Source organism: Sarcophilus harrisii, chromosome 1, assembly GCF_902635505.1.
Source record: "Sarcophilus harrisii chromosome 1, mSarHar1.11, whole genome shotgun sequence".
Lineage (NCBI taxonomy): Eukaryota > Metazoa > Chordata > Mammalia > Dasyuromorphia > Dasyuridae > Sarcophilus > Sarcophilus harrisii.
In genome coordinates, this window is record NC_045426.1 from 629,865,046 (window position 1) to 629,890,624 (window position 25,579).

Below are 25,579 nucleotides of genomic sequence, written 5' to 3' on the forward strand. Positions count from 1 at the left end.
TTTACTTCTGATGTTCAACATTTTCTTATTCTCTCTGTGCCTATAGAGACAGAAAACAACGTTGACACAGACATGATTGCAAAATCTGATACGGACCAACTAATGTACAATCAGATTTCTCATTAAGTATCATTTATAGATCCTGAAATAATATCACTTGAATTTCCTAAATGGTGACAAATGTTTCTTCACTGATGTTGATTTTGCTTTAAAGATATAGTCAAGAACCATTTAAGATCACATTTAATGAATACTAAGTTTATTCAAGCTATAAAAATATTTTCTGTTTTTAAAACCAAAACACCATACAGTCAGACTATAATAACATGGTAACATTTCAAATAACATAATGCTGTGGGAATTATGGAGTTTTTCCCCACAATGATCTTACAAAGTAGGTGAAACAAGTATAGTTATTTCCATTTTTCAAATGAGAAAACTGACACTCTTAGAAGTGACATGACTTGCCCAAGAATTAATAAATCATTAAGTGGAAGATTTTGGAGTACTACACAGAGCTTTTGGTTAGAAACTTTTGTAGTACAGTTGTCATTTCTCTTTTTGACTGCAAAGTACCACACAAAGCACATCCTGGGATCAGAGACAGAAAACATTTTAGCAATGTATCCTTTGCATGAGGACAACTAGGTGACACAGTGGATGAAATACTGGACCTGGAATCAAAAAGACTCATCTTCTTGAGTTCAAATCTGGCCTCAGATACTTACCAACTGTGTGAGCCTGAGTCAGGGAGCTAACCCTATTCATTTCAGTATTCCTTAATAAGGAATATATTCCTTATTATCTAAAATAATGAGGAAAAGGAAATGTCAAATCACTTTAATATATTTGCCAAAAGTCAGAAATCTTTTAACAACACTAATCTCTTGCATGCAATGGGTTCTTAATGCTTTTGAAGTTTATTAATTATATACTGATCAAAAAAGATGATAAACATAGCATACCTTACAAATATTAACTAGCTATATCTTATTACTGCTTTTAATTATTTTCTATTTCATTGATAATGTTTTTTCCACAATGAAATTATGAAACTACACTGTATAAAGGTAAATGTTCTAATTCTAGAAATTGTATCTAATCTCACCTGCAGTATTAACAACCAATTTTATTTGGGAATAATTTAATTTTGGTAAGTCTCAGTTTTCTCATCTGTAAGGAGAGAGGACTAGGTTACATAACATCTGATATCACTTCTTATTCTTCTTTTATACTCCTCTGACCTTAATGTAAGTTGCATTTAAATAAAGTCAAAGTGCAAACATGGTGGGAGATACAACAACAGTATAGAAACAGAATATAAAGTAGTGCCAGCTTTCTGGTCAAGAGAATACTAAACAATGGAGTATCTATTAGTCTAATAGACTTCTTTTGTCTACTCATTTTTTGGGCCTCTATACATTGAATAAGCCCCTCCCAAATCACACTCATTCAGTCAAATAAATAATCAGGGAGATTAAACTACATGTCCAATGTCTGCCTTATAAGTTATTTTCTTCCTTATCATGATCTTCCATTCCTTAATTCCTCATTTTTTTCCCAGGGAATCACCTCTGCATTATCTACATTATCTTCCATTTTCTGGCTTGACAGCTTAAGAAAAATTCTTATTCTCTTAAATTCTTTGCCCTTTTATCTTGTCACTGATCTTTCTTTACCAAGTGTTAGCCAAAGATCACTCCTACTACCCACTCCCTTCATTCCTACTTACATGATGCTGAATAAAGCCGAAGAAAACTAAAAAGCCCTGCTGAGTGCATCCACTACAGATTGATGTAGTATAATCTCAAATGAGCCTTCACTGTTACAAAACAAAGCATCTTTTTAAATCTTCCTAATTAGCTCACTATCCCACTCACCACAGTGTGTATAGATTCATTGTAGATAGTGTTGTCAAGGAGTTTTGCCCAAAAGGGAAGAGATTTATGAAAACATAGCTAGCAGGGATGGATGAATCTCTCTTCTTAAATCTATACAATTTTTTTTAACATTAACACTGAAAACTGCTCTCTTCAAAGATACTAAGAATCTCAATTATGACATCTAATGACCTTTTCTCAGTCTTCATGCTCCTTTAACCTTTGAAACTGTTCTCCTTGATGATCTATTCTTTCTAGGTTTGCATAATGGAATTTTTTTCTGGTTCTTTTTTTTTAACCTCTTTGATTGCCTTTTCTCAATATCCTTTGTTGAATATCCATCCAAGTCATGCGTGCTATGTCTCAATGATTATGATTGTCAGGACCCTAACCTTTCCAAAGACCAAAACAATCATATACTCAGTGGCTTATTGAACAGAGTAAACTGGATGTCCCAGAATATCCATTGGCTGTCTCTCAACCTGAAATATTCTTCCTCCTCTTCTCCACTACTATGATTATTTTCCTTCTTTTATGTTTCAACTAAAATTCTAACTTCTACAAGAATTCTTTCCCAATCAACCTAAAATGCCAATGCCTCTCATCCATTGATTTTCCTGTATCCATTTTTTCTTGTATATAACTTGTTTGTATATAATTCTTCCCATGTTTTCTCCTCCTGTCAGACTGCAAACTCCTAGAAACAAGACTCACTGTCTATTTTATTTTTTTATTATTTATTTTATTTTTAAATAAATTTATTTTATTTATTTTATTTTATTTTTAAATAGTATTTTATCTTTCCAAATACTTGCAATTAGTTTTCAACATTTGCAAGACATTGTACTCCAAATTTTTCTTCTTCTCTTTCCCTCTCCCATCTTACCAAGACAGCAATTTGATATAAACATGTACAATTCTTCTGAACATATTTCCATATCTGTCATGCTGCACAAAAAAATTCAAATCAAAAGGGAAAAAACAAGCAAACAAACAACAACAATAACAATAACAAAAGTAATAATACTATGCTTTGATTCACATTCAGTCTAATAGTTCTCTCTGGCTTTATATGATACTTTCCAACAAAAATCTATTGGAATTGCCTTGAATCATTTCATTGCTTAAAAGAACTAGGTCCATCCCAATTGATCATTACATAATTTTATTACTGTGCACGATGATCTCCTGGTTCTGCTCATTTCACTTAGCATTATTTCCAAGCTTTTTTGAACTCAGTCTGATCATCATTTCTCACAGAATAATAATAGTCTATTAACTTCATATACTATAACTTATTCAGCTATTCCCATCCATGCCTTTACATTTCTTTACAATCAAATTTTAGCAGGTATCTAGTATTTGACATTTAATGAATGTTTATTGATTGATTAAATGACATTATGGTATTGAAATGACCACTTGCTTTCCACAGGCTATGAAAATACAGCCCAGTTACTGACATGTTCTGCCAAGTAGAAGGACTTTAAAGTAAAGGTTTTGCCTCCATATCACCTTATTGAATCTTCTAAGTTACAGATTCACCACAATATGTGTTAGAAGGGAAAGATTCCAAATGAATATGACAGAACTTTTAAAGTATCATTATTTTTGAGATTTTGAAAGAACAATGATTTTTGTATCATATTAAAGTTCTCCACAGATGACAATTACAAGCACTGCATATTTCATACTTTGCCTTTTATCACTACATCTGGTGGTGCACTTCCTAGTGATAAGACTTTTGAAATTTTACAAGGCCAGTCTTTGGATGACAGTTCCTGAGAGTCATCACTGCCTGGAAATTGTTTATTAAATGATAAACACTAGCATTATTATGCTTACATTTTATAGAAGGTATATATGTACCATGTACATATATAAGCTCAGATAAAATATAGACAAAGTTAATTACAAATGAAAAACATTTTGAAAAAGTGTCAGTGTTAATGATTGGGGAAGGTGGAGATCTGGAAAAATATTCTGTAGAAGGTAGAACCTAATCTATGCATTGAAGAAAACTCTAGCATCTTTGAGGTGAATTTGAGAAGGGAAAACATACCCAGGCATGAGACTTGGACCAAGATACTTAAGGTTCATAGATTAGAATTAGGATGGTGTTTTGTCTACCTTATATATCCAGGAAATTCTATAAATTAATCTACCTACCAGAGTGACCAATTAGTAATTTGGTCTTATTTTACTTTTTGATAGCCTTGGCCCATATAGAAAATCAGGCTTATTAAATATGATTGTTTGGGTCCATTTTAATATTGAAACAAATCAGTATTAGAAAAAATATATCTCTTTCCCCAAAGTAAGCACTGGTACCTCTCACATGAATATGAGGTAGATTTCCTGTGGAGTTCAAACATTCATTTGATCTTATAGGGAAGAGGCTTTTCAGAAAGTCACATGGGACTGCCCTCTGGGGCTCTTGCCATCTAACGTCAAAATCACTTTTAAGTTCCTTGAGGGAACATATTAAAAATAAGAGTAAGAGATGGAATCAATTATGTTTTATAATACATGCTTTAAAATGGATGTCCAAAGGACTGACTATTCCCAGGTGTGGTGCAACTGTCACAAAGTTTAGAAATTTCAGAACATAAGGACAAAGGTTCATCGCTTGACTGGCTGAGTGACTTTTTGAAATTCACTTAGTCTCTCCTCCAAGGGTATTACATTTGAAACACAGACATAAGTGAAGTGGTCAACTAAATTACTGAAAACACTAATGCACAGTGCCCAGAATAAGGAAATTAACAGTCTCATTGTCTCTCCCCAAATTAGACACATCTGGTACATTGCATCAAGTTCTGTTTACCAGAAATTGGAAGTCCGTTGACCAGCTGGTATTCCATGGTAGGACAACTAGTGAGAATGGAGACTATACCATAAAAAAACTGATTGAAAGATTTTATCATAGATTTTCAGGGATAGAAGTTGAGTGACTGTCCACCTGTCAGAGATTTTGTAGAGAGTTTTCTGATCATGTACATGTAATAATAGGTAATTAAACTTATGAAGAAGACTCTAGAATCACTTTGCTAGAAGAAATTGAATTATCTGAACCTCTCAGTGTTTGAGGGATATACCTTAAGGGTTTTCTTATGCTAAAACCTTGAGCCCTCATTCTGTTGTCTCCTAGAATGTCAACCATCAGTTATTGGGTTCCAGTTTCATCTAACCAAATAACATCAATTAACTTTCACAAGGGGGATGTTTTATATGAAAATATAACAAGAACAGAATAGACAAAGATCTCCTCCTAGTATCTGGGGATATATTCTTCTCTGCATCGTCTCAGTCCCCTGAAGTTTCTTCATGGAATTTTTCTTCCCAATATGACATAGTTGACATGGATAAGACCACATCTTGGCATATCACTCATGATTCCACCTATCACTAAGTGGCTTCTGTAAAATCTCATGAATTTGAAGTCTTGGACTTCTTGTGGCTCATTCTCTTGATGTTGCAAGTTTATCAGGTGAAAGTTATGTGTAATATATTTCTTTTAAAAGAAAGAAAGAATAGACACACAAGAATAGAAGTAATAGCAGGATCATCTGTTCTTGGCTTCATATCAGCTATGGGTTAGAAAGACCTGGATATTCTTGCCATTGCCCTCTATGTGCACAACAACTCATCTTCCTTCTCAAACACAAGCTAAATAAGAAAAAAAAATCTAGATAAAAGAATTCCTTTTATCATTTAGTATTTTTTAATTCATTCCTATTCTGATTCCATATGTTTACCATATGATTAGTGGACCGGAGTCCTCACAACATCTATGTACATGTTCCAAATTGGGCATGAGGGCCCTTTCATTAAGCATCATGTCTTTCCAGACATAAGATCCCAACCTTCTTTCACATAAGATTTGAATCAATAAAACATGCTACAAATGTTCACTAAATTTCCCTTACCATACAAAAGTAAATGTATTTTATTCATCTGGAGAGTATAATTTTTGAAGAGGATATGATCTCTTCCCTCAAATTCTTAGAGATTTGTCATGTAGAGAAAAAAATGAAATTCCTTCAGTATGGCTGTTCTACTAAATGACAGTAACTGTAATTATTGGAACATACAAAGAGGCAGATTTTTTATTATTAAAGCTTTTTATGTTCAAAACATATGCAAAGATAATTTTCAACATTCACCTTTGCAAAACCTTGTGTTCCAATTTTTTCCTTCCCTTCCCTCCACCCCCTCCACAAGACAGCAAGTAATCCAATATAGGTTAAACATGCACAATTCTTCTATACATATTTCCACAATTATCATACTGCACAAGAAAAGTCAGATCAAAATAAAAAAAAATGAGAAAGAAAACAAAATGCAAGTAAAGAACAACAGAAAGTATGATTCACACTTAGTCCCTTCCTCTCTCTGCATGCAGATGGCTCTCTCTATCACAAGTCTATTGAAATTTCCCTGAATCACCTCATTGTTGAAAAAATTCACATTCATCACAGTTGATCATCACACAATCTTCTTGTTGCTATGTATAATGGTCTTTTGGTTCTACTTATTTCACTTAGCATCAGTTCATGTAAATCTTTCCAAGCTTTTCTGAAATGAGCCTGATCATCATTTTTTATAGAACAGTAATATTCAATTACATTCATTTATTCAATCATTTTCCAGTACATGGGCATCTATTCAGTTTCCAATTCCTTGCCAATACAAAAAGGGCTGCTACAAACATTTCTGCATATGTGAAAATTTCCCCCTTTTTTATGATCTCTTTGGGATACAGACCCAGTACAGACACTGCTGGATCAAAGAATATGCACAGTTTTATAACTCTTCGAGCATAGTTTGAAATTTCTTTCCAGAATGGTTGGATTATTTTACAACTGTACCCATAATGTAGTAGTATCCCAGTTTTCCCACATTCCCTCCAACATTCATCATTATCTTTTCCTGTCATCTTAGTCAATCTGTGAGGTATGTAGTAGAATCTGAAAACTGGTTTAATTTGCATTTTTATAATTAATAATGATTTAGAGATTTTTTATGTGACTATAGAATTTCTCTATTTTTTAAAACATCCATTTTTCCTTGCAGGATTGTACTTAATTTACTTGAATTGGCTATTCTTCATTGTAATTCTGGCTTTTTTTTTGCTTTCTGAAATATCATATTCCAAATTTTCTATTCATTTAATGTGTCAGCTGCTAAATCTTATGTGGCTTCACAATATTTGGATAGTTTATTTCTGGCTGATCAACGTATTTTCTTTTTAATTGGGGAGCTCTGGAGTATTCATTTCATTATTCTTTCAGGGATTTTTTTTTTCTATTTATATTTTGTCCTCTTGTTCTTGTTGTTTGTTCTTTTCTTCTCTTGTTCTTGTTTTCCTTGATAATTTATTGAAATAGAATAACTATGCTCTTTCACTGATTATGACTTTCAGTATTCCAATGATTTTTAATTGATTTCACCTTGACATATTTTCTGAATCAGTTGCTTTCTGATGAGATACTTCATATTTCCTTTTATTTTTCCCATTTTAAAAACTTTTGTTTTATTGTGTTTTCATGTCTCATAGAGTTATTAGCTTCTTATTGCCCAATTCTAACTTTTAAGGACTAATTTTCTTCAATGACTTTTTGTATTTACTAAAAAGTTTTGGCAAATTTTGTTTTTAACATATTATTATGTATTTCTTTAATATATTATTTTCTTCAGCAATGTTATCACACTGCTATTTGTTTCACATTAAATATTTTATATTTTATTTCATAATTTTCTTTTTTTCCTTTCAGTTCTTTTTAAATTTTTCCTCCGCTACTCTTATTAGATTTTGAAAATAATTTTAAGCTTTTCTAGGAATGCTTGTTTGCTTGTGGCCAATCACTTTTTTTTTATTTTGAGACTTTGCCTATACATGTTTTGATTTTGTTGTCCTCTTCTGAGTCTGTGATTTGATCTTCCATATCCCCAAAATACATTTTTATGGTCAGTTTGTTGTAGCTGTTGCTTGCTAGTTTTTCAATCTTATCTCTTAATTTTGAATTTTATGTTAAAATTGGGCTCTATCTTTCACTTAGACATTTTTATCAAGAATCTGGCTTTTCAGCTCGATTTCTTGGAGAACTTGCTCTAGGAAGTTGGAAAATTTTAATGCTTTCAAGGTAGCATGATCTGGGATTGGGTTGTGCAATTGTTGTGAGTTTAAATAGCACGTTTTTGGGGTTAATTGCATTTTTGATCTATTTGGGAGGAATATTAGTAGTGTTTGGTTATATATATATATATATAATAAAACAAAATTAAACAAAAAACTAGTACAGAACAACTTAGTAAGTTGGAAAGAGACATCTGTGATAGGGGTGCTATGGCTACTGAGGAGTACCCTGAGAGTTGAGTGGGTAATATGGTGGCTTTTAGTATGTTGTTGCTTAATTTGTTAATGGAGATAATTTGATTTATGGTGTCAGGTGAGGTTGAGGTGGTCACAGCCGTTGAGTTATTTGATTCGTTGGGTAATTATTGTGTAGGTCAGGATTGAAATGGGGTATCTTTGTATAATCATATTTTTATAGTTTGTACTTAGGTCCTAATTCAGGAAGCCATCCTTTATCCCTTGTGACTAAATGAGATGCTGTCCCTTAGGATTTCTACTCCTTCGACCTCTCTGCCCTTGATCTATGACACAGAGGTGGATTTGAAAATTGGGGCTATCATTTGGCATCTAGCTTCCAGTGTTAGCAAAGTATCCCCAGTGATTCTCTTTTTAGTTGCTAGGTACTATTACCACTTATGATTTGAGGATTCCCAAATTCCCAAGCTGCTTCTTCTTTTAATACCACCTAGTTCCCCCATGTAGTTCCATGTGGGCTCCAGGCCAACCTTCATACCCCTATCACAGATGTCTCTTTCCAACTTACTAAGTTGTTCTGTACTAGTTTTTTGTTTAATTTTGTTTTATTTATTACATATGTTATATCTATCTATATATCTATGCATATATCTATATCTATCTATACACATATCTACACCTAGAGCTATAACTATAGCTACATCTAGACAGAGAGAGACAGAGACAGAGAGAAAGAAAGAAACAGACAAAAAGAGACAAAGAGAACTTGAGCAATAAGAAGCTATTGAAGATTATTGACCAGGAGAATCACACAGTCAGACTGCTGTAAGGGAAAATTACTATTCTGACATTATTTGAGGTATAAACTTCAGAAAGGAGAATCTGGAAGCATAGAGATAACTTAATACTTATAGAACTTGAGTCTTTAAGATTCAAAGATCTTAAAGATCTTGAATATCCTTTTCAGTTCAAATCTTAGAACATCTAAGCTCTAGGTTCTGCTCTGCTAAAAAAAATTCTTCAGTGTCATTGCTCATTAACTAAAAAATTAATAAAATACGAGGCAATACAAAATTCTTACTCTGCAATTTAAAGTTTTCCATAATTTGAATCTATTCTGCTTTTATGACCTCATATAATGTGACTTTCCTTAATCTTTATATTCTAACCAAACTGGACTATAATTCATCTTCGTTCTCTCCATGCTGTTCTATTGAACCCCTCCATTTGAAATGGCTATTCCTAGTCTTAAAATGCCTAGAATGCACTCACTTTCTGGTGAATTCTTCCCTGGCCCTTAAGGGACTGTTCTGGGGCATCTTCCCCAAGAACATTGGTTACTGTTTAATTATTTCAGTCCTGTTTCATTCTTTTTGATCATCTGAAGTTGCATTTGAATTGAATAATTTAATTATTGATTCTAGGCCCAGAACTCTATCCACTAAATCATCTACCTTTCCCAGGAAGATTTTTTAGCTCCCTTTGATAAAAAATGAGTTCTCCATTACATGTTATGAGAATAAACTATTGATATCTCTCATTTCACCTTATTTCACCTTATTTATTCACCTTGGTCACAACTTATTTGTACACTGCTTTAACCAAATCCCCCTTTTCCAGTTAGATTTAGAGCTTCTTATATGCAAGGACTTTGTAATTTTTCATTTTTGCATCCTTATAACTTTGTGGAGTCCCTCTGATGCCCAGCAAATGCTTAATTAATGTGTGTTGATTGGAATGATTAAACTCCTTCCAGCCACCAGTAATAATGTAAATTTAGACTCAAAGTAGCTATTTAGAAGGAACCTCACGAATCATTTCACTACCTTCTTTTAGAAATGAGTAAACTGAGGCTAAGAAAAAGGAATCAGTTATTCGATGTGTCTTTTTTTTAAATTGGAATTTAATCAAACTCTAGTGTCTTATTTCCCCAATAGAATCAAATAAAGTGAAAGCTTAAGAGATGCATGAATAGAGCTCAGAGACATTTATCATAAAATTAGAGGACAGAAATCACAGTTTTGTTTTATTTTATTTCATTTCATTTTATTTTTTAACCTGGCAGTAAAAATCACTTTTATACATGAACAAATTTACACCTGCTGTTAATTCTTTCCATATCTCTTGCAGGAAAAGAGTTTGATTTCTTTTTTCTTTCTTCTTGATTTGTAAGAAAAAGCATTTTTTTCCTAGTCACAGTATGATTTCCAAATGGGTTATTATCACCACCCCAGCCATTGGCTTCCACTGCTTTGTCCAGCTCCCTCTGTACTGATGCTTTTTCTCTTCCCTCCAAGTTCACATCTTATAAAAACTACTCAACCTGGCATTATTCATCCCACACACATTCCCACAGTGCATTCCCACACTGGCAGCCAGCAACATTTGTCGGAAATAGAACAATACCCTTCACAGGCAGCTCAGGATCAAAGGATTTCTGTTGGCCCTTGTGGTGGAGAAAAGAACTAACAACCCTGGTAAAACAGGGACTGAAGTATACCTCAACTTAGCTCAGCTCAGTTCACCTTTCAGAAAGTCTTCTGATATCAATTCAATTATATGAAACCATAACAGTCACAAATACTAACAACAGATTTTATATGGTATATGCAGGTATAGGGGTTCCTGCTTTTCCAAAATGATTTCTTTCTCTAAATATTCCTTGGTGATATTTCCTATCTTCCAATCCAAACATTCATGAATATAAACCATAGTAGGTGTAAACAGTACTACAGAATCTTAGAGTGAGAAGGTGAAAGACATCAGAAGGTGGGAGTTGTCCAGCCCAACCACTATCTATCTGAATACTGTATCTCTCCAAGATATTCAATCAAGCAACCATCTGACCTCTGCTTGAAGATGTATCACAATGGCAAATTCATTATTTTAAGATGCTGTTTTTAGTCCTAGACAGTTGAAACTCCTTGGAAATTATTTACATTCAAGCAAAATCTGTTCACTACAACTTCTACTGTTCTCAGTTCTATCCCCTGGAGTCAAACAAAATGCATCAAATTCATCTTAATTATAATAGATTTTCAGATGTTCAAGGACACTGATGATCTTTCCTCTGAGTCAGTCTTTCTACATGTTAAGCATTCCCAGTTCTTTCATCTTTTCTCACATAATTTTATTTCCAGTCCTCTAACAAATCTGGTTATTTTACCCTGAATTACCAACTTTTCTATTTTCCTCCTAAAGTAGAGTTCTTAAAATCAAATACAATATCTCAGGTGTGATCTGATTAATGAAAATCATAACAAGGCTATTACTTATCTTATATTAGATGTTGTACAGGATGATTTCAGAAAGGCCTGGAGAGACTTACACTAACTGATGCTGAGTGAAATGAGCAGGACCAGGAGATCATTATATACTTCAACAACAATACTATATGATGACCAGTTCTGATGGACCAGGCCATCCTCAGCAACGAGATCAACCAAATCATTTCTAATGGAGCAGTAATGAACTGAACCAGCTATGCCCAGAAAAAGAACTCTGGGAGATGACTAAAAACCATTACATTGAATTCCCAATCCCTATATTTATGCACACCTGCATTTTTGATTTCCTTCACAAGCTAATTGTACAATATTTCAGAGTCTGATTCTTTTTGTACAGCAAAATAACGTTTTGGTCATGTATACTTATTGTGTATCTAATTTATATTTTAATATATTTAACATCTATTGGTCATCCTGCCATCAAGGGGAGGGGGTGGGGGGGTAAGAGGTAAAAAATTGGAACAAGAGGTTTGGCAATTGTTAATGCTGTAAAGTTACCCATGCATATATCCTGTAAATAAAAGGCTATTAAATAAAAAAAAAAAATTAGATGTTGTACTTTTCCAACGGTGGCCCAGAAAGTTAGGCTGCCATATTAAACAATAGAATCATATTGATCTTGAAGTTCACTAAAATCCAGGTTTTTTTTTTTTTTTTTCCAAACCCCACCATGTCTCCTTAATGGAGGATTTGCTAAAGTAGTTGCCGTGTTGCAAGTGTAAGACTTCATATTTTATCTCATATTCAGTATAGCTTTCTAACCTCTCAGAATTGTTTCATATCTTGACTTTATTATCCAGTATATTAGGTATCTCTTCCAATTTTCTATTATTTTCAAATTTTATAAACCTTTAAGCTGTCTTCATCTACCATTGATTTTAAAAGTGTTAAACACATATATACATACAAACACACACACGGATGAGAAAAAAAGTTCCTGGACATTACACAACAAATGGATTTTTTCAATCAACAGCCACCAATTAATAATTTTATATTCAATTTTTTAAATTAACCCCAAATCTGCTTTACTGTACTATTCTGTATATCACATTTCTTCAATTATTATTGATTTGGGAAACAAAAAGTTCAGTTTTGATTGAGTTTCCTGTTCATCTGAATATTTTAAAAAATCAAAATCTGAGGAATTTGAATTATTTTCTCAGATTTTCCACCACGTGATCATTAGGAGCAATGCTGGGAAGTTGTGACCAACTGAGTCACTGCTATGTCCTCACTGAATACCCCTTTCCTGTTCTGAATCCTTTGATCATGGTACAGCTTAATAAACTTTTTTTTTTTTGTAAATTACTACATGCCGCACTATAGTTTTGTTTCATTCCAGTCTCAAAGCTGAGATCCCAGATTCTATACTCATGCCTGACCTACTCAATAATGATCTCCTGATTCCAGGTCCAGTGTAACTTCCAGAATCCCTAGTACATAGTCCAATCACCCTTCTTTCTGTGAATAATCTATATCTATTAATGCATTTAAATGGAATGACTTTATTTGGCTCAATATAATCCTATTGATACATGAATTTATTCTTTCCCTAATGTGACTATCCATTAAGTGAACATAAAAGGGAAAGAAATAATAATAAAAGGTAGATTATATGAACATATTAGGGATATGTGGTTAAAACATAGGTGTGTTCATGTCACTTTCTTATTCAATAAACTTCTTTGGCTTCCAATTACCTTGAGATCAAATGTGAACTCCTCCATTTAACATTTAAATCTCTTCACAATCTGTCAGGAGCTAATTTTAGCAACACTTCTAATTTACTATGTATGTATTTTCCATATATCCCGTATTTATAGAATACATGTTCCTTGAAGAAATGGATTATTTGTATTTCTTTTGTATTTATATTGATCAATTGATCCATGATCATCCATCTCCTCTCCATTCATCTGTGAATCTTGATAATTTAAAGTCTTGTCACTAACTTTTTGGACTATTGCAATAACTTCCTAATTTGGCTCCCAAATTCAAGCCCCTCTCTTCTCTAGTGTGTGTAATCTCTCCAAATGTTATTAAGTGACATTATTAAAGTAAAATTTCAACCATGTCACTCTCTTAATAAACTTCAAGTACTGGCTATTACTTAAAAACTTAAATTCATTTTCAAGGCAGAGCCAAGATGGGTGGAGTAAAATCAGGAAATTGCTTGAGCTTTCCAAGTCTCCATTGAAAACTATATGAAATCAAACCTCTGAACACAGTTTGACAGAAAGAAACCACTTTCTAGCTGAAGACAGACCAGAAGAACTTCAAGAAAGGTCATTCTCATAGAGTGAAAGGGATGTTCAGCCCAACTTAGAAGGTGTCCAAAAAAGCTTGTGAGAGGGACTTAATCACAGATGAGCAACTGGGGGCTTCAGTCCTGGTTCAGTAGCAGAGTGGACCAGTGGGACAGTCTCCAAGCCCAGAACAGAAGGCAAATTGTCTGCCTGGGAAAGGAACAAGTAGAGATAGCCCCTTTTGTGAGCAATACACCAAAAACAAGAGACCCCTGTGTTCAAGGTCAAGTCTCAGAGCTGCCCAAAAAGCTTAGGACAGTGATACCTGTGCCCCAGGATCAGAACTCAACCCCAAAGGTCATGAAATAGAGGAGGAAGGAAGGAAGGAAGGAAGGAAGGACAAAAGGAAGGAAGGAAGGAAGGAAGGAAGGAAGGAAGAAAAGAAGGAAGGAAAGGAGTGAGGGAGGAAAGAGAAAGGAAAAAAGAAAGAGAAAGAAAAGAAAGAGAAGAGGAGAAAAAAGAAAGAAAGAAAGAAAGAAAGAAAGAAAGAAAGAAAGAAAGAAAGAAAGAAAGAAAGAAAGAAAGAAAGAAAGAAAGAAAATGAGCAAAAACCAGAAAATAACCTTAACCATAGAAAAATATTATGGCAAAAGGAAAGATTAAAAAACCAACTCAGAAAAGAACAAAATGCCCACATGGGAAATGTGAAAGGATGGCATGAATTCATCTCAATTCCAAAGAGGCTTCTTAGAAGGACTCTTAAAAGATTTTTAAAAGTAAATAATAGAGGTAGAAGAAAAATTAGGGAAAGAGATAAGAGGTATACAAGAGAGGGTCAACAGCATGGAAAAGGAGAACTTCTTTAAAAATACAATTGGTCAAATACAAAAAAAAAATATTCCAGTGAAAAAAATACCTTGAAAAGTAGAATTAAGCAAATGGAAAAAGTAATACAAAAGCTAATTTAAAAAAACATACAGTAAAAAAGAGAATCAGGAAAAAAAATAGAAGCTATTGACTCTATGACACATCAAGAATCAGTCTAACAAACGAAATAAGAATGAAAAAAATGGAAGAAAATGTAAAATACATCATTGGGAAAGCAGCTGACTTGGAAAATAGATCCAGGAAAGATAATTTAAAAACTATTGGTTTATCTGAGGGACATAATCAAAAAAGGAGTCTGGACAGCCTTAGGATAAGAACTCACTATTTCACAAAAAATTTCTGTGAAACCTGGAAAATAATATGCCAAAAACCCAATTGGCATAGACCTATTTCTCATACCCCATACCAAATAAGTTCAAAATAGGACCATGACTTGGCCATAAAGGGTGATAGTATAAGCAAATTTGGAGAGCAAGGGATAGTTTACCTATCAGATCTTTGGAGAAAGAGGAATTTATGGACAAAGAAAGATTAGATACATTATTAAACGCAAAATGGAAAAATTTGATTAAATTAAGTTAAACTTTTTTGCACAAACAAAACCAACACAACCAAGATTAGAAGGGAACTACAAAACTGGGGAAAGTTTTTTTATAATCTGCATTTCTGATAATGACCTCATTTCTATTTTTTTCTCATTCCTTTTTAAAAAAGGTTTTTATTTTCCAAATATATGCCTGGATAATTTTTCAACATTGACCCTTGAATAGCCTTGTGTTTCAGATTTTCCCCTCCTTCCCCCCATCCACTCCTCTAGATAGCAAGCAATCCAATATATGTTATACATGTTAAAATATATGGTAAATCCAGTATATCTAAACATATTTATACAATTCGCTTTCTGCATAACAAAAATCAGATTAAAAAGGAAAGTAAATGAGTAAGAAAACAAAATGCAAGCAAACAACAACAACAAAAAGTGAGAATGTTATGTTGTGACCTCCATTCAGTTTCCACAGTCCTCTCTCTGGGTGTAGATGGCTCTCTTCATCACAAGCTCATTAAAACTGGTATCAATCATCTCATTATTGAAGAGAGCCACATCCATCAAAATTGATCATCATATAGCTTTGTTATTTCTGTGTATAATGATCTCCTGGTTCTGCTCATTTCACTCAGCATCAGTTCACGTAAGTGCTTCCAAGCCTCTCTGAAATCATCCCACTGAGCAATTTTTACAGAATAATATTCCAAAGCATTTGTATACCATAATTTATTTGGCCATTCCCCAATTGATGGGCATCCATTCACTTTCCAGTTTCTTACTACTACAAAAAAGTCTGCCACAAATAGGGACACATACAGGTTCCTTTACCCCCTTTAAGATCTCTATGGTATATAAGCCCAGTAGATCTACTGCTGGATCAAAGGGTATGCACAGTTTGATAACTGTTTGAGCATAGTTCCAAATTACTCTCCAGAATGGTTGGATCTACCAACAATGTATCAGTGTCCCAGTTTTGTTCTCATTTTTCTCTCCCAACATAATTCATAAAGAAATATCTAAACAAATAAATGTATGTGTATAAGCAAAAATAAACAAAAAGAATCAAATTCAAACTCCTTTATTTAATATATATAATGATTATCTGACTTATTGTCTATGTTACTCTTTACAAATTTTACAACCCTGTTAACCTGACCTAATTGTTGTTCTATATAAACTTCATTCTACTTTGATCTTCATGACTTTATAGAGACTATCTGTCTTTCAAGCCTGGGATATAATTTTCCTCACCTCAAACTCTTAGAACCCCTGCTTCCTGTTTTTTTGCAAGGCAATTGGCTTTAAGTGATCTGCCCAGGATCACACTGCTAGTTTATTATTATGTATCTGAGTCTAAATTTAAACTCAAGTTCCCCTGAATCCAAGCTCTATCTACTGCACCTCTATCTATCTTCCCCCATCCCTACTTCTTTCAAATTTCAGCTCAAATACTACTTCCAACATGAAAGTTATGCTGCTCCCCTTAATTGCTGGTGGCCCCTCAATTCTATCAAAATTACCTTGGATTTACATAGCAAATATACTTTACTTCTTGAGTGTAGGAACTGTTTAATTTTTGTCATTGTATTTCCAGTGCTTCACATAGTCCTTAGCAAATAGTAGGCACTTGGTATTAGACAATTAATTGAGCAATTTGCGATTTCCAGCAAAATTTAAACTCTCTGAGGGAAAGAATTGTTTTGCTTTAGTATTTATATCCCAAAGACCTAGAACAGTTCCTGTTATCCATTCAGTATATATATTATATGTATCTGTATATATTTTATATGTATATGTAGTTCACATATGCATATACATGTGTGTATATATATATATATATATATATATATATATATATATATGTCTTTATCTCTCTTTCTATTTCTTTATCTATCTTTTTATTAAGGTCAACCATAAGGGGAAGTCTCCATACAGAGAACAGAGTTATTTTGCCAGCCTTTATTTTCTATCAGTGTGTTCCTGGCAATGGGTATAATTGATGATAAATTAAGCTCCCACTCAAGTGTTCAGTTTATGTTTTAAGGAAAGAGACAACTAAGGGGTCCTAGTTTGGTCAGGGCAAAAAAACCTGAGCTTTTTGGGGGAGGTTTGGTTGCTCTCCAGAAAAAAAATTTACTGGCAGCAAGTGGGGAATACTGCATCAATCATACTTTAATAAAGGAAAGAGAACAGAGTCAGATGTCATAGGATAGCTAAGTGTGAGAGAGGCTCATAGAGTCACTTATTTAACTACAAATTGTAATGGGGAATATTTAGGTATAGTATTGGAGAAATGCTTCAGGGGACATAATTTGGGGGCCTTATTTTTATAGGGTTATAAGGGGGCACACTAAGTTTTATTCATACCCTCTTAGGTTTGGTTCCTTAGTACATACATGTCATCTGAAGTTTATCAAAACTACCTTAGAGTTGCCTCATTAACATAATGTTTCTCTTGTCTTATTGCTCACATCTGGTGCTTAATCTACAGCTTTCAGACCAAATTTCAAACCATTTACTGGGGCCTAGCTGCCTTCTCTTAATTTAGCCCATTGTCTCTGGATTGGCTTTAATTTGTTTAGGAAGCATTTTTGACAAGCAGCTTCAATATTTCCCCTTACAATCTTAGTTTCTATTTCCTATTCACTGCTTTTTTACACTGGCTACTTCATACTTATTTAAAGAGCAGTGAGGTGGTTATGGGCACTGTAACAAGATAAAATTTCAGTACAACATATGATGGTGATAAAAAACAGCACTGAACTTGCAGAGTTTTGTGAGAATCCAATGAGATGATATTTGTAAAACTTACATTTTCCCTAATACACAGTAGTTACTATACATTTGCTTATTCCCTTCCCTTTTCTCATTATGTGCTTACTAATAATAGACAACTAAAAAGCCCAATGGATAGATCACTGGATCTATACTCATAAAACAAATCTAACCTTAAACATTCGATATCTGGGTAGCCATGGGCATAGGTTTCATTTCCTAATGCATAAACTGCATTTATTTTTACAGGTTGCTTTGGGGATAAATAAGATAATATTTGCAATGTTTTATTAACATAAAACTCTATATAATATTATTATTAGCACTAGTAATTAGTTAATTGATGATTTAATGGATTGAAGAGAAGACCATTTATGAATTATGTGACTATATTTAAAAGCCTGTGAGTCTAATTATGAAGAACCTCATCTTGAACACTGAGAAACTGATATTTTTGGCTATAAGAACTCATGAAAATATTGTCTGGGGCTTGGAACAACTATGTTCTATGTAAATAAGGTGACCTCAAAGGAGAAAAAAAATCACATATCTTTAAAGCATTCAAGTACATATGGAGTGCTCAAAAATTTTGAGGGGAGTTTTAATTAAAACCTAAAATTTCACTAAAGTTTTTTGGGACACATAATATAAAGGCTTAAAAGATAGTAAAGTTCTCTGAGATAGCTAGGTGGTGCACTGGGTAAAGCACCAGCCCTGAGGTCAGGTGGACTTCAGTTCAAATCTGGTCTCAGACACTTAACATTTCCTGACTTAACTTAACCCCAGTTGCCTCAGGGGAAAAAAAAGTTCTCCTTAGAATAAATTTCTAAATTATGTAATTCCAGTATCATTATCACTTGTTTAAAAATAAAACAAGGTATATATAGAGATATTACATTGGTGGCATCAGTGGAAGGAATTGAACCCATTTATTTTCATTTTTAAGAGAAGTTGTCTTTATGTCATACTATTATTATTCCTTTGGGACTCCCAGATTTAATGGAAAACTGAACATCAGTCACCAATGAAATGACTCCACACATGTATACCCAAGTGTTTCCTGTAAGAATAACAAGTTTAAGAAGGCAATAGTATTAGATATAAATAGAAGAGCATTGTTTCTGGAAAAAAAAATTTTAAAGTCTCTGCCTCCCCATTTTATGATGGCCTGGGTTATTAGTCTGGGAACTGTGCCTTCCACCAGATACATGTCTTGACCTCTAGAATTGCTATCTTTGTCTATGGATGTGCATTCTTATTTTAATCACAATGATCAATGGAGGAATGAGATTCATTTTACAGATGTCCAGCTCACAGCCAATTTTACTGAATTTAGATACTCAAAGACTCTGTAAGCTCACTAATGTAGATTCTCCCTGCTTTGGATGCAATCCATCTTACCCAGGAATCCTATGAATCTCTTGTCAAATGTTTTTTTGGATGTTCATTACTGGGTTCTTCCTTATTTCCTCCTGACAGTCTGAGAATGCATCACTAATAATAACAATAACAATGATGATAATAACACTTTATGATTTCCAAAACACTTCACAAATATTTTATCATTTTATCCCCAAAACAATCTGAGGTTACTTGCTATTATTTTCCCTGAAAACAGCTCAGGAAGCCCTCATAAAAAAGGGGTAGTTCTCCCTGAATTGTGGCTCCAAGAATCTGTAGCATGTTCAGTGATTACAACCTAGTAAAACTGTCTTGAAAGACAAGCTAATGCAGGTTGAGGGTAATCAACAGGTTTCAAACCCACTGGTAAGTTAGGGAGATTCTACCCCAAGCATAAAGTTTCCCTCATTAGAATGGGTAGACTGAAGAAGGAGCTTTGGACTATCTAAACATTGGGCAGACAGCAAAGACACCAAGGTCCTCCACCCATTCCTGGACCATTATCAGTCATCCTAATTTTTATCTTGTCACTAGACTTCAATTAACTCTGTATAAGAGAATGAGGATGACAAATATGTACAATTCTGTCTACTTAAATCCATTTATGAGCAAGTCAACACTTCATAAAGGCATTGGTCATCTTTGAAATTAAAGGATGAACAGCACATTATTATACCCATTTTATAGAAGATAAGACTGAACATGATAGAAGTGATAACTTGTCCAGGGTCACACAGCTAGTAAATTCTTGAGAACAAATTGGATCTCAGATATAGATAGATAGATAGATAGATAAAGATATAGTTCTTTCTCTCTATATATAGAGAGAGGGAATAATATGCATATATATTATTCTCTCTCCATATATATGTGTATATATAGATAGATAGAAAGAAAGAGAGAGAGAGAGAGAGAGAGAGAGATTTGATTTCTTTGATTGTTGTATCCTTTACTCCTTCTTAACTCCTAGTTTGTAACTGTTGCAATCTGCTCACATCCATAATATGCTTCTTCACTATGCTCTGAGTGATATTGATTTTCAATTCTTTGGGTCATAGAATTCCATGAATGCATAGTCTTACCAAAATACTGGTAGAATATTAGTGGATAAAATCTGGCCATTGGTTAGAGGAGAATAACTTTTCTAAATCTCATCTGTTTTGTAGAAATAAAGAGTTCCTTCTGGGCTCTTTCTATTGTACCTTGTTCTAATTAATACCTTATGTTTGTAAAGTGCTTTGCCATTTAGAAATTAGTTTCACATAAATTATCACATTGAATGAGACAGCAAATTCTTGAAAGCCAGGTAGAGATCACATCCTTTCTGAATCTGCACAGCAAAGTGCCTACTATATTAAATACATTAACCCTGATGACCTTCTGCAAATATCGATTGAATCAAATTAAAGTGAAGAACACACTTTCTCCTCCTGTAATTATGGAACTATATGTGATGTCTTTGAGGATAGCTGGTGCCATGGGGACATGTAACAAGGGACTAGAAAAAATTTACAAGAATGGTGAATTAACTCCTCTTAGAATTCAGCAGTGAAAAGGCATTACGCACTCTATCCATAAAGAAAATAAAGTGGGTAAACAACCACACCAATCCCTAGGTTTCTGCCAGTCAAAAGCTGAGCTGGAATTTAATTAGTTCTCCTATGAAGGAGAGGCATCTGTGGTTTAAGGAAAAAGGAGCTATAATTTTAAGAATTATTTTAACATTTTTATTTGAAGTTTTGAGTTCCAAATTTTATCCCTTCCTGCACATACCTCTCCTTAAGATGGTAAGCAGATATAGGTTATACTTGTGCAATTATAAAAACCATTTCCATATTAGTCCTTTTGTACAAGAATCAAATTAAAAAAAAAGGAATGTGAAAAATGTCATATGTCACTCTGTATTCAAAAAATACCATTTTTTTTTTCCTGAAGGACAGTAGTATGGTTCAACATTAATTCTTTGTGATTGTCTTGGATCATTGCATTGCTGATAATAGCTAAGGCACTCACATGTTTTCATTGAATAATATTGCTGTTACTGTGTACAATGTTCTCCTGGTTTTCTTTGCTTCACTATGCATTAGTTTGTGTATTTCCAGGTTTTTCTAAAATCATTCTGCTTGTCGTTTCCTTTAGCAAAATGATATTCCATTACAATCATTTTACACAGGTAGTTTAGCAGTTCTCCAACTGATGGGGATTTCCAGGTCTTAGCCACCACAAAAATAGCTGCTTCGAAACATTTTTGTGAAAATACATTCTCTTTGCTTTTTGGTTTTTGTCTTTGAGATACAGACCTAGAAGTGGTATTGGACAGTGTTATAACCCTCTGGGCATGGTTCCAAATTGTTCTCCAGAAGGACTGAATCAGTTCACAACTCCACTAGCAGTGCATTAATGCCTGTTTTCCCACATTACTTCCAATATACAACATTTCTTTTCTTTTGTATTTTAGCCACTTTGATGGGGTGAGGTAGTAACTCAGAATTATTTCAGTTATATAAAAATATGGTCTAAATCACTATTGAGTAGTTCTCTGAGGATGCAATTAAGAAAATGAACAAAATTTCGCTAGTCTTCACCTTCATTTTGGTGTATTCACCAAAGCATGCCATCATTCCTCCTAGTTCACTCCTTCTTAGCCCTATGAATTACATCCCAATCTTGAAAATCAGATCCATCAGAAAATTCTATCAAGGACACCTTTTAGAGGTCTACAAAATCATAAAATTCTAGTGCAGTTCTTGGTTCTGTGCCTACATATCTGACTTCTCAATGCTCTCTCTAGCTGGCTCTTCATCCAAGTCAAGCTCAATTATGTGCTGTACCTAATACTCTGTCCTGAAGCTTCTTTTCTACCATTTCACTTGGTGCTCTTAACATGTCTTTTAGATTCAATTATCATCTCTATAAAATGATTTTCAAATCTACTTATTTCTGAATTAATATACCTCTTAAATCTAAGGTAATATCTGTAACAGCTTTTTGAAAGTCAAGACTGGTTCCTTTTCTTTAACTCTCCAGTACTTAGAATTGTGTCTGGCATGGTGCTTAATAATTGTCTATGTTCTGTTTTCTCCACTTATACAATAAGTATCACAGTTCTTTGTTGGCCCTTGCCTTGATTAATAGAATAAGCTTCATTCCTCTCCAGATTGCACTCCTGCCTCAATTCCACAGTACTTTCTCTACCATGTCATAGAAGCTTCTTCCTCTTGAAAGTTCACTCCACCACTAGACTATTCCTTCATTAGGAATAATCTCCACTCCTGTGGTTTATCTCTCTAATTAGCTACCCTCTCTTAGAATCTCCACTTTTTAATATTTTAATTTCAATAATATTTTATTTTTTCCCCAATTACATGTAAGGATAGTCTTCAACATTCATTTTTGTAAGATTTTGAGTTATAAATTTTTTTCTCCTCCCTTTACCTGTCTCCTCCCATCATTTTAAATACATTTACATATTAATCATTTTGTAAAAGAAAAAACAGAACAAGAGGGGAAAACCAAGAGAAAAAAATGGCAAATAAACCAAAAGAGATGCAAATAGCGTTTCAATCCACATTGTTTCCATAGTTCTCTCTTGAGATGCAGATGGCATTTCCAGAGTCTACATTTTAAGGAAGAGTACACCCTCATGAAGTAGGTTGAATTCTTGACTCATATCTTCAGGACTTTATCTATCCTGTCCCCATACCTAAGTACCTTTAACTTCACTTCCAATTCTCACTCCTTTTCATCTCTTTTTTATGCATCATCTTTACTCATTAGTAAGTAAATTTCTTAAATAAAGGATTCTTTTTTTTTCTAATTGTTTTTACATTATTTTTTGCAGTGTACTTCCAGGGTTTAGCACAGCACTGGGGACATATTTGGTATTTATAAATGCTTCTCAATTGGCTGACTGCCAATAGTCTGAAAATGTCTCTCCTCCCTTCAAATCCCTTCCCTATATAATACCTCTTCCACTAACCTGCCTAAAGAATTTTTCTTATGGTTTGGACATATATACATATTTTGTACTTAATTTATACTTTAACATATTTAAAGTATTGATCATCCTGCCATCTAGGAGAGGGGGTGGGGGAAAGGAGGGGAAAAATTGGAACAAAAGGTTTGGCAATTGTCAATGCTATAAAATTACCCATCCATATAACTTATAAATAAAAAAAAATATTAAAATGAATTTTTCTTAAAGGGAAGATCTAACAATGCAATTTTCCTTATTCAATATCCCTCAGAATTTCCTTATTAATGTCAAGACAAAACATTATTTCCTTTTATCTTATCATTTTAATTTCTATTTTCGTGTTAGTTTTATAATGAATATGTAATCAAAAAATCTTGATATATTTGCATAAGGCTCCCCTCATAGACAAATAAAATGATTGCCCCAAAAATTTTTATTATATTTTGGGATTATTTGTGGGATTATATTTTTGGGATATTTTTTATTATATTTGTGGGATAGAGTTGGCAAGAGAGTACAAGATAAGTAAGATCTTTTTTCTTTCAGAAAGTACACAGTTGGTTTTAGGCAGACTGAAAAATGTTTAAATCATTCTTACCTCATGGGCCATACAAAAAAGATGAAAATGGAAGATGTAGTTTAGACTGATTTAAACTTCAGAAAGCAACAAAGAAAATGTTAATGCAAATTATACCTAGAAGTATGTCTCACATATAGGTTTGTGTGTGTGTGTGTGTGTGTGGGAGGGGAACTATGTGTTAAACATTTACCAACATACCATTGGTTAAGAGCTTTCTTCTACTATAACTTCTAATTTATATCTTATTATTATCTAGCAATGTGGAAGAATACAAATATAAAATAAAAATGCATCCAACCTTTCTTGCCATTAACTTGATAGTTTTCTATTGTTACTAGGTTTGGGAATTGATTCAAAATTTATTTGTCCCATATAAAGGGGAAACCCCATTCCACTATCCTCACATCTATCCTAAAACTTAAATAACAGAAATTGAGATTTTTTTTCCTCCTGTCTTTACTGATACTTAGGAGATTATGAAGCCTCTAATAAAAGGAAGCAAATCATGCAAGTGAACTAAATTAGAAATAATGTTTAATATATGGAGAAAATACACAGGTAAGAGATTTATTTCTTATTCCATGATAGCAGCTCTCTCTCTTTCTCTCTCTCTCTTTCTCTCTCTCTCTCTCTCTCTCTTTCTCTCTCTCTCTCTCTCTCTGTATATGTGTGTGTTTTTCTCTCTCTTTTCCTATTTCTGACTCCCTTTCTCATCCTTCTTTTCCCTCCCTCTCCTTTTTCTCTTTTCTCTCCTCTTTCCCACCATCCCCCTTGGAGTAGGGAGAGCACATGACCTCCTGTGGTCTAGTAGAGGTACTGATTTGTAATTTAAATCCATTCTCTTTGAATAATGTTTTTGTGTCTATGGCCTTAGGCTTATTGGCAAGAATTATATTTTCCATTTATAGAAGTAATCTTTTATAGATTTGCAAAAAGCCACAAAATTCATTGAAATTCAATATACTTATAATTCCTCATTAAAAACCATTCTCTCTCTCCTCCCTCTCCCTCTCTGTTTCTCTCTGCCTCTGTTTCACTGTCTCTCTGTCTTTCTCTGTCTCTGTCTTTCCAGACACACACACACACACACACACACACACACACAGAGTAAAAATAGAAACGTGTTTCATTGAGTCAGATTCAGCCAATGCAGATCTTTCACTTGTTAGATTCTCAAAAGTACCAGTTTGGAAAAAGAATGATGTGAATGCAGACTATTTCCAAGAGTAATATCATAGTTCTTGTCAATGACTCCTGGAATAATTTCCATAACAATCACCTTTTTTCTCTTTCCAATTTTTGACCACTTCTTCTCTAGTTTCACTCCTTGGGTGCCTAAATATGCATATTCCCCCAATGTTCTATTCATGCTAATCAAATATTATTAACAGGATGACTAGATATTGTATGACTGCAACTCATGAAACATTTGCAATTTCGGTCCTACAAGAATTGACAAGATTCACACAAAGGGTGATAATGTAAATGAGCTGAAACATATGACATATAAGGTATTTCACAAGGGAAATGAATAAATGAATGGCCTAGGAGAGTGAAGGATAACTGATGGACAATCCAATGGTATCTATACATGCTAACAGATCAAGAAGATTTGTCTCCTCGTGAATTGACCTCCCTGTATCAGATTTATAGGGAAAAAAA

General features: G+C 33.6%; 1 long non-coding RNA gene across 1 annotated transcript in view; it reads left to right on the plus strand.

The window, feature by feature from the left end:
• Nucleotides 1-24,474, plus strand: part of LOC116421369 — a 90,341-nt gene extending 65,867 nt beyond the window's left edge. The window contains exon 5 of the long non-coding RNA XR_004231712.1: nucleotides 24,388-24,474. This is a non-coding gene — a long non-coding RNA (uncharacterized LOC116421369). The remainder of the gene's footprint in view (nucleotides 1-24,387) is intronic.
• Nucleotides 24,475-25,579: the final 1,105 nt, after the last annotated feature.